This window comes from Hoplias malabaricus, unplaced genomic scaffold (genome assembly GCF_029633855.1).
Source record: "Hoplias malabaricus isolate fHopMal1 unplaced genomic scaffold, fHopMal1.hap1 scaffold_398, whole genome shotgun sequence".
Classification (NCBI taxonomy): domain Eukaryota; kingdom Metazoa; phylum Chordata; class Actinopteri; order Characiformes; family Erythrinidae; genus Hoplias; species Hoplias malabaricus.
The window spans coordinates 1-10000 of record NW_027101126.1 but is presented as its reverse complement, the minus strand read 5'-3'; positions in this window follow the sequence as shown (position 1 = coordinate 10000).

Here is a 10000-nt window from a genome sequence, read left to right as displayed (position 1 = left end):
AAAGTGCCCCGAGCCCGGGGTGATAGAGAACCGTGAACGCCGCGGTTAAAGGCCTCGGGTATCGCAGTGGGCGGAATGAGACTTAGAGGAATGATGACGGAGCCATGAGGGGCCCCCCCTGGAGGTCCCATGGCCGAGAAAAGTGCCCCGAGCCCGGGGAGATAGAGAACCGTAAAGCGCGCGGGTTTGGGGCTCGGGTCTTCCAGTGGGCGGAGTGAGACTTAAAGGAATATTGACGGAGCCATGAAGGGCCCCCCCTGGAGGTCCCATGGCCGAGAAAAGTGCTCCGAGCCCGGGGAGATAGAGAACCGTAAAGCGCGCGGGTTTGGGGCTCGGGTCTTCCAGTGGGCGCTCGTTCCAGCGGCGCGGGCTGGATGGTTTAGTCCGAGGAGGAGTGCTTAAGTGTGGGCCGGATAGGTTCGAGAGGTGCGCTGGGTTGGTGGAGGTCCAGCCCCGGAGGTTTGGAGCGGGGCGATGTAGCGAGCGAGGCCGAGTCGGGTGAGCCTGGGCCGGGCATGGGCGTTGGCGGCGATGGGGGTCTTCTCCCCGGAGGTTTGGAGCGGGCGATGGAGCGAGCGAGGCCGAGTCGGGTGAGCCTGGGCCGGGCATGGGCGTTGGCAGCGACGGGGGTGTCTTCCCCGGAGGTAAGTACCGTGGGGGGCAAGCGTGAGATATTCCAGGCCGGGAAAAGTGAGCTAAATTCGGCAAAGCGTTGTTAAAAAGGGGGGTCGGTTGATTTTTTTGTTAAATCTAAACGAACAAAGGGTGCGAGGCGTGAAAATTGCATTCAGCCGTGATTTTTTGGCAAAGTGCTAACCCTAGTGTTCTCCCAGTGGGACGTTTTAAAGTAGGACTTAGAAAAATTTCTGACCCTCTTCGCCCTAGGTAGCAAGCCCAAAACGGAGCACCTCGGAGAGGTAAAAATTCAGAGGGCATGGGGGTTTCCAGTGCGGTGCCGTCAGGACATTAGGGTTCCTTTAGAAAAGACGAAAGTTTGGGTACACCGTATGTAACTATGACAAGCCCAAGGCTCTGGTTCGCCTGTGGGCATGAATATAGTGAGATTTCCGCGTTATCTCACTGGAGGTGACCCCGGAACGGTTCAAAACCTAAGTCGAGACTTCCATGGGACCCCGGCGATGGGAGTTTGAAGCCCGAGGAGTGACGCCCTCTGGGCTAAGGTTGGTGGTAGGTTCGGCCCCCCTTTCTGGAGGTCTAAACTGACTTCCATGGACCCCGGTGATGCGAATTTGATGCCCGATGAGGAGCACACCTCTGGGCTAAGGGTGGTGGTATGCTCGGCCCCCCCCTCTGGATGTTTAAACTGACTTCCATGGACCCCGGTGATGCGAATTTGATGCCCGAGGAGTGACTCACCTCTGGGCTAAGGGTGGTGGTATGCTCGGCCCCCCCTCTGGAGGTCTAAACTGACTTCCATGGACCCCGGTGATGCGAATTTGATGCCCGAGGAGTGACTCACCTCTGGGCTAAGGGTGGTGGTATACTCGGCCCCCCCTCTGGAGGTCTCGAATGACTTCCATGGACCCCGGTGATGCGAATTTGATGCCCGATGAGGAGCACACCTCTGGGCTAAGGGTGGTGGTATGCTCGGCCCCCCCCCTCTGGATGTTTAAACTGACTTCCATGGACCCCGGTGATGCGAATTTGATGCCCGAGGAGTGACTCACCTCTGGGCTAAGGGTGGTGGTATGCCCAGCCCCCCCTCTGGAGGTCTCGAATGACTTCCATGGACCCCGGTGAAGCGTATTTCATGCCCGATGAGGAGCACACCTCTGGGCTAAGGGTGGTGGTATGCTCAGCCCCCCCTCTGGAGGTCTAAACTGACTTCCATGGACCCCGGTGATGCGAATTTGATGCCCGAGGAGTGACTCACCTCTGGGCTAAGGGTGGTGGTATGCCCGGCCCCCCCTCTGGAGGTCTCGAATGACTTCCATGGACCCCGGTGAAGCGTATTTCATGCCCGATGAGGAGCACACCTCTGGGCTAAGGGTGGTGGTATGCTCAGCCCCCCCTCTGGAGGTCTAAACTGACTTCCATGGACCCCGGTGATGCGAATTTGATGCCCGAGGAGTGACTCACCTCTGGGCTAAGGGTGGTGGTATGCCCGGCCCCCCCTCTGGAGGTCTCGAATGACTTCCATGGACCCCGGTGAAGCGTATTTCATGCCCGATGAGGAGCACACCTCTGGGCTAAGGGTGGTGGTATGCTCAGCCCCCCCTCTGGAGGTCTAAACTGACTTCCATGGACCCCGGTGATGCGAATTTGATGCCCGAGGAGTGACTCACCTCTGGGCTAAGGGTGGTGGTATGCCCGGCCCCCCCTCTGGAGGTCTCGAATGACTTCCATGGACCCCGGTGAAGCGTATTTCATGCCCGATGAGGAGCACACCTCTGGGCTAAGGGTGGTGGTATGCTCAGCCCCCCCTCTGGAGGTCTAAACTGACTTCCATGGACCCCGGTGATGCGAATTTGATGCCCGAGGAGTGACTCACCTCTGGGCTAAGGGTGGTGGTATGCCCGGCCCCCCCTCTGGAGGTCTCGAATGACTTCCATGGACCCCGGTGAAGCGTATTTCATGCCCGATGAGGAGCACACCTCTGGGCTAAGGGTGGTGGTATGCTCAGCCCCCCCTCTGGAGGTCTAAACTGACTTCCATGGACCCCGGTGATGCGAATTTCATGCCCGAGGAGTGATGCCCTCTGGGCTAAGGGTGGTGGTAAGCCCGGCCCCCCCTCTCTGGAGGTCTAGATTGACTTCCATGGACCCCGGTTAAGCGTATTTCATGCCCGAGGAGTGACGCCCTCTGGGCTAAGGGTGGTGGTATGCCCGGCCCCCCCTCTGGAGGTCTCCAAAACCTAAGTCGAGACTTCCATGGACCCCGGTTATCCGAATTTCATGCCCGAGGAGTGACGCCCTCTGGGCTTAGGGTGGTGGTAAGCCCGGCCCCACTCTCTGGAGGTCTAAACTGACTTCCATGGACCCCGGTGATCCGAATTTCATGCCCGAGGAGTGACGCCCTCTCGGCTAGGGTGGTGGTAAGTGCAGCCCCCCCTCTCTGGAGGTCTAAAATGACTTCCATGGACCCCGGTGAAGCGAATTTCATGCCCGAGGAGTGACGCCCTCTCGGCTAGGGTGGTGGTAAGCCAGGCCCCCCCTCTCTGGAGGTCAAAACTGACTTCCATGGACCCCGGTATAGCGTATTTCATGCCCGAGGAGTGACGCCCTCTGGGCTAAGGGTGGTGGTATGCCCGGCCCCCCCTCTGGAGGTCTCCAAAACCTAAGTCGAGACTTCCATGGACCCCGGTTATCCGAATTTCATGCCCGAGGAGTGACGCCCTCTGGGCTTAGGGTGGTGGTAAGCCCGGCCCCACTCTCTGGAGGTCTAAACTGACTTCCATGGACCCCGGTTATCTGAATTTCATGCCCGAGGAGTGACGCCCTCTGGGCTTAGGGTGGTGGTAAGCCCGGCCCCACTCTCTGGAGGTCTAAACTGACTTCCATGGACCCCGGTTATCCGAATTTCATGCCCGAGGAGTGATGAACCTCTGGGCTAAGGGTGGTGGTAAGTGCAGCCCCCCCTCTGGAGGTTTCCAAAACCTAAGTCGAGACTTCCATGGACCCCGGTGATGCGAATTTCAAGCCCGAGGAGTGGTGCCCTCTGGGCTAAGGGTGGTGGTAAGCCCGGCCCCCCCCCTCTCTGGAGGTCTAAAAGGACTTCCATGGACCCCGGTATAGCGTATTTCATGCCCGAGGAGTGACGCCCTCTGGGCTTAGGGTGGTGGTAAGTGCAGCCCCCCCTCTGGAGGTTTCCAAAACCTAAGTCGAGACTTCCATGGACCCCGGTGATGCGAATTTCAAGCCCGAGGAGTGGTGCCCTCTGGGCTAAGGGTGGTGGTAAGCCCGGCCCCCCCTCTCTGGAGGTCTAAACTGACTTCCATGGACCCCGGTGTAGCGTATTTCATGCCCGAGGAGTGACGCCCTCTGGGCTTAGGGTGGTGGTAAGCCAGGCCCCCCCCCTCTCTGGAGGTCAAAATTGACTTCCATGGACCCCGGTTATCCGAATTTTATGCCCGAGGAGTGACGCCCTCTGGGCTAAGGGTGGTGGTAAGTCCGGCTCCCACCCTCTGGATGCGTTCAAAACCTAAGTCGAGACTTCCATGGACCCCGGTGATGCGAAGTGACATGCCCGAAGAGTGGTGCCTTCTGGGCTAAGGTTGTGATAAGCCCGGTCTCTCCTCTGGAGGTCTGTGGTTTTAAAGTGAATATTTTCTAAGTCCCTCACCTGAGATTTTAAGAGAATCAGGACCCTCCTCAAGCCTCGTAGCGAGTCCGAGGGAGGTTCATCGTTGTCGGCTATGCGAAAGGGGTTCAGACGCCTCTAATCCTGTGGGCATATGGTTTCTCAGCCTGGTGCCGTCGGGATATTAGGGAGGCATTAAATCAGACGTAAGTTTGGGTAACAGCGATGCGAAACGCTATGCCCAAAGGAGTGGCTTCCCGATGGGCTTGAAATAATGGGAATGTCCGCTCTGCTTCCCTGGATGTGTTCAAAACCTAAGTCGAGACATCCGTAGACCCCGTTGATGCGAATTCCATGCCCGAGGAGTGACGCCCTCTGGGCTTAAGGGTGGTGGTAAGACCGGCCCCACTCTCTGGAGGTCTAAACTGACTTCCATGGACCCCGGTGATTCGAATTTCAAGCCCGAGGAGGTGCACACCTCCGGGCTAAGGGGATGGTTTGGGTGGCCTCCCCTCTGGATGTGTTCAAAACCTAAGTTGAGACATCCATAGACCCCGGTAATCCGAATTTCATGCCCGAGGAGTGACGCCCTCTGGGCTTAAGAGTGGTGGTAAGACCGGCCCCACTCTCTGGAGGTCTAAACTGACTTCCATGGACCCCGGTGATGCGAATTTCATGCCCGAGGAGTGGCGCCCTCTGGGCTAAGAGTGGTGGTAAGACCGGCCCCACTCTCTGGATGTCTAAAATGACTTCCATGGACCCCGGTGATTCGAATTTGAAGCCCGAGGAGGTGCACACCTCCGGGCTAAGGGGATGGTTTGGGTGGCCTCCCCTCTGGATGTGTTCAAAACCTAAGTTGAGACATCCATAGACCCCGGTAATCCGAATTTCATGCCCGAGGAGTGACGCCCTCTGGGCTTAAGGGTGGTGGTAAGACCGGCCCCACTCTCTGGATGTCTAAAATGACTTCCATGGACCCCGGTGATGCGAATACACAAGCCCGAGGAGTGGCACACCTCTGGGCTAAGGGGATGGTTTGGGTTGCCTCCCCTCTGGAGGTCTAAAAATGACTTCCATAGACCCCGGCGAAGCGAATTTAAAGCCCGAGGACTGGCACCCCTCTGGGCTAAGGGGATGGTTAGGGTGGCCTCCCCTCTGGATGTCTAAAATGACTTCCATGGACCCCGGTGATGCGAATACACAAGCCCGAGGATTGGCACACCTCTGGGCTAAGGGGATGGTTTGGGTTGCCTCCCCTCTGGAGGTCTAAAAATGACTTCCATAGACCCCGGCGAAGCGAATTTAAAGCCCGAGGACTGGCACCCCTCTGGGCTAAGGGGATGGTTAGGGTGGCCTCCCCTCTGGATGTCTAAAATGACTTCCATGGACCCCGGTGATGCGAATACACAAGCCCGAGGAGTGGCACACCTCTGGGCTAAGGGGATGGTTTGGGTTGCCTCCCCTCTGGAGGTCTAAAAAATGACTTCCATAGACCCCGGCGAAGCGAATTTAAAGCCCGAGGACTGGCACCCCTCTGGGCTAAGGGTGGTGGTTAATCCGGCCCCCCCTTCTGGATGTGTTCAAAACCTAAGTCGAGACATCCATGGACCCCCGGTGATGCGAAGTGACATGCCCGAGGAGTGACGCCCTCTGGGCTAAGGTTGTGATAAGCCCGGTCTCTCCTCTGGAGGTCTGTGGTTTTAAAGTGAAAATTTTCTAAGTCCCTCACCTGAGATTTTAAGAAAATCAGGACCCTCCTCAAGCCTCGTAGCGAGTCCGAGGGAGGTTCATCGTTGTCGGCTATGCGAACGAGGTTCCAACGCCTCAAATCCTGTGGGCATATGGTTTCTCAGCCTGGTGCCGTCGGGATATTAGGGAGGCATTAAATCAGACGTAAGTTTGGGTAACAGCGATGCGAAACGCTATGCCCAAAGGAGTGGCTTCCCGATGGGCTTGAAATAATGGGAATGTCCGCTCTGCTTCCCTGGATGTGTTCAAAACCTAAGTCGAGACATCCGTAGACCCCGTTGATGCGAATTCCATGCCCGAGGAGTGGCACACCTCTGGGCTAAGGGTTGGTGGTAAGTCAGGCCCCACCCTCTGGAGGTTTTCAAAACCTAAGTCGAGACCTCCGTAGACCCCGGTGATGCGAATACCGAAGCCCGAGGACTGGCACCCCTCTGGGCTAGGGTGGGGATAAGATATGCCCCCACCCTCTGGAGGTTTTCAAAACCTAAGTCGAGACCTCCGTAGACCCCGGTGATGCGAAATGACATGCCCGAGGACTGGCACCCCTCTGGGCTAGGGTGGGGATAAGATATGCCCCCACCCTCTGGAGGTTTTTAAAACCTAAGTCGAGACCTCCATAGAACCCCGGTGATGCGAAGTGACATGCCCGAGGACTGGCACCCCTCTGGGCTAGGGTGGTGGTTAATCCGGCCCCACCTCTGGAGGTTTTCAAAACCTAAGTCGAGACCTCCATAGACCCCGGTGATGCGAATACCGAAGCCCGAGGACTGGCACCCCTCTGGGCTAGGGTGGTGGTTAATCCGGCCCCCCCTCTGGAGGTTTTCAAAACCTAAGTCGAGACCTCCATAGACCCCGGTGATGCGAATACCGAAGCCCGAGGACTGGCACCCCTCTGGGCTAAGGGGATGGTTTGGGTGGCCTCCCCTTCAATCCCGATGATTCGTTCGATATATGCCCAGGGAGGTGAACACTTCTCTGGGCGTGAGGGGGTCGAGCGTATGAGGGTTGTACCCCGTTATGGTTCCTACTATAAACGAATCCGAGCGGCGGGTCCACAGGCCACCGACCACCTGCCCACTTGCGGGGTGGGTGCGACGGGCCGCCCGCCGGCAGTTGTCCCCGTTCCTAACCTAACTCTTGCCCGTGCGCGAGTCGAAAGGGGCATACAAACCCCCGAGGCGAAGACCGGCGTTCCGCTTGGTCTAATGTGGGATCTCCCAGATTTTCCCCTCCGCGGGGACTTGGGAGCGCACCACCGGGCCCCCGCGCTGGAAACGGCCGGAGGCAAAGAGCGCATTAGAGGTGTCACGGATCGGTCTTTTTAAACGGACCGCGGCTGGAAGTTCGCAGGGGAAGAGGCGCTCGGTTTACGGTTCCCGGGCCCGACCCCCTTCGTCTTCTTAAATCGAGAAAACTAACCGTAGGCTCCGGGGGGGCGAATCGTAAAACCTTTGCCGACCTCCTCGCACTGCGAGGGGGCCAGGATTTTGCGGCTTGTCCGCGTATCGGTCCTACCAAGGACCGCGGCTGGAAGTTCGGTGGTGAGCCCTCGACCTTACGAGATTGGGGGCAAAACCCTTCGTCTTCTGAACATCAGACGGCTCCGGGGGGGGCGTACCGTAAAACCTATGCCGACCTCCTCGCGCTTTGAGGGGGCCAGGAAATTCTCTTCCATTCTCTTCCCTTAAACGGACGTCCTTTACGCCCGTTCGAAATGCGGCATACCCGGAGCACCAGGGGCAGGCTTCTAATCCGAAATAATACCGGCTTTTAGAACGATCCTCCCCGCCACGTGCTCCAGCCTCCATGGCTCGTGGACCCCCCGTAACAGGGGGTCCGCTTGTCCCAGAATCGTTCCGAGGGAGACTTAGCCGATCCGTCGGTCTAATTTCCACCGCAGTTTGGGTCCGTTAAAAGGTCCGAGTCGGTGGTGCCTTAGGGTCGGGATCCTATTGAGGGAAGGAACCGGCCCCTAGCCTGCACCGTCCGGGCCTTGAATCGTACATTTTCCAAGTAGTCAAACCCCCGATTGCAGACCCACCTCCGGGGGGTCTCGTTCGAAAAGCCTTTCCGCGGTGCGCGTCTCTTCCTCCTTCGGGGGGGTCGAGTTCCACGCACCACCGACTCTCTCTCTTTCCCCAAGCCGGGTTTGAGTACCAGAGGGATCGGCCTGGTTGATCCTGCCAGTATCATATGCTTGTCTCAAAGATTAAGCCATGCAAGTCTAAGTACACACGGGCGTTGGTACAGTGAAACTGCGAATGGCTCATTAAATCAGTTATGGTTCCTTTGATCGCTCCACACGTTACTTGGTATAACTGTGGTAATTCCAGAGCTAATACATGCAAACGAAGCGTTGGAAGTGGGGGTGCCGTTTCGAGGTGGTCGGTGACTGGTTCACCTTCCCCCCTCGGCGCCCCCCACGGATACGTGCATTTATCAGAACCAAAAAACCCCCTCCCGACTCCGGTCGGGTCCGCTTTGGTGACTCTAGATAACCTTTGGCCGATCGCAGAGCCCTTCGGGGCGGCGACGTCTCATTCGAGTGTCTGCCCTATCAACTTTCGACGGTAGTCTACGGGACTACGTGTGGTGACCACGGGTAACGGGGAATCTGGGTTCGATTCCGGAGAGGGAGCCTGAGAAACGGCTACCACATCCAAGGAAGGCAGCAGGCGCGCAAATTACCCATTCCCGACACGGGGAGGTAGTGACGAAAAATATCGGTGCGAGGCCCCGTTTGAAGGTTTCGGGACCGAAATGAACTCAATCTACGTCCGTGGGTGAGGACCCATTGGAGGGCAAGTCTGGTGCCAGCAGCCGCGGTAATTCCAGCTCCAATAGCGTATGTTAACGTTGCTGCAGTTAAAAAGCTCGTAGTTGGATCCGGGGACGGGTCCCGGCTGCCGGGCCTCTGCCCGTCCGGACTTCGCGGTGGGAAGCTGCCCCTCTCCGGGGGGGTTGGGGACCCCCGCGGGTCTCTGGGTGGAGGTCGCGGGACCTTGTCCCTACTCATCCGGTGTCCTCTGCTCCCTTCCTCCGCGGAGAGGCCCTTAGCTGGGTCGTCCGCCGCGGTTGAATACGTGGGGGGCGGAAGGGTCCGGTGCGTTTACTTTGAACAAAACAGAGTGCTCAAAGCAGGCCGAAGCGTGCCTTGAATGGACTGAGCTAGGAATAATGGAATAAGGCCTTCCCATGGGGGGCGAGTCGGAGCTCTTCGGCGAGGCGGCCGGGTGGGGCCGGGGGCGCCCGGGTGTGACGCCCGGCGTTTCTGGCCGCCGCACGGTTCCCCGAGCCGGGGGGGTATCCGACCGCTCTCTTGGTCCTATTTCGTGGGTTTGACGGACCAAAGGTCATGATTAAGAGGGACGGCCGGGGGCATTCGTACCGCACCGAGAGAGGTGAAATTCGTAGACCGGTGCGGGACGGACAAAAGCGAAGGCATTTGCCAAGAATGTTTTCATTAATCAAGAACGAAAGTCGGAGGATCGAAGACGATCAGGTACCGTCGTAGTTCCGACCGTAAACTATGCCGACCCGCGATCCGGCGGCGTTGGGTTAACGACTATGACCCGCCGGGCAGCGTCCGGGAAACCACGAGTCTTTGGGCTCTGGGGGGAGTACGGTTGCAAAGCTGAAACTTAAAGGAATTGACGGAAGGGCACCACCAGGAGTGGAGCTTGCGGCTTAATTTGACTCAACGCGGGGAACCTAACCCGGCCCGGACACGGTAAGGATTGACAGATTGACGGCTCTTTCTCGATTCTGTGGGTGGTGGTGCATGGCCGTTGGTAGTTCGTGGAGCGATTCGTCTGGTCAATTCCGGTAACGAACGAGATCCCATCCTTTAAGTAGTTACACGGCCCCTCTCCTGGGTCGGACTCTATCCCCGAAGGTCCCCGTTCGCGGGGGGTCCCCATCGGGGTGGGGGTGTTGGGGGTTTCGGCGGGGGTCCGGTTCTACCCCGGATCGGTTCGGGGAGGTGATGCGG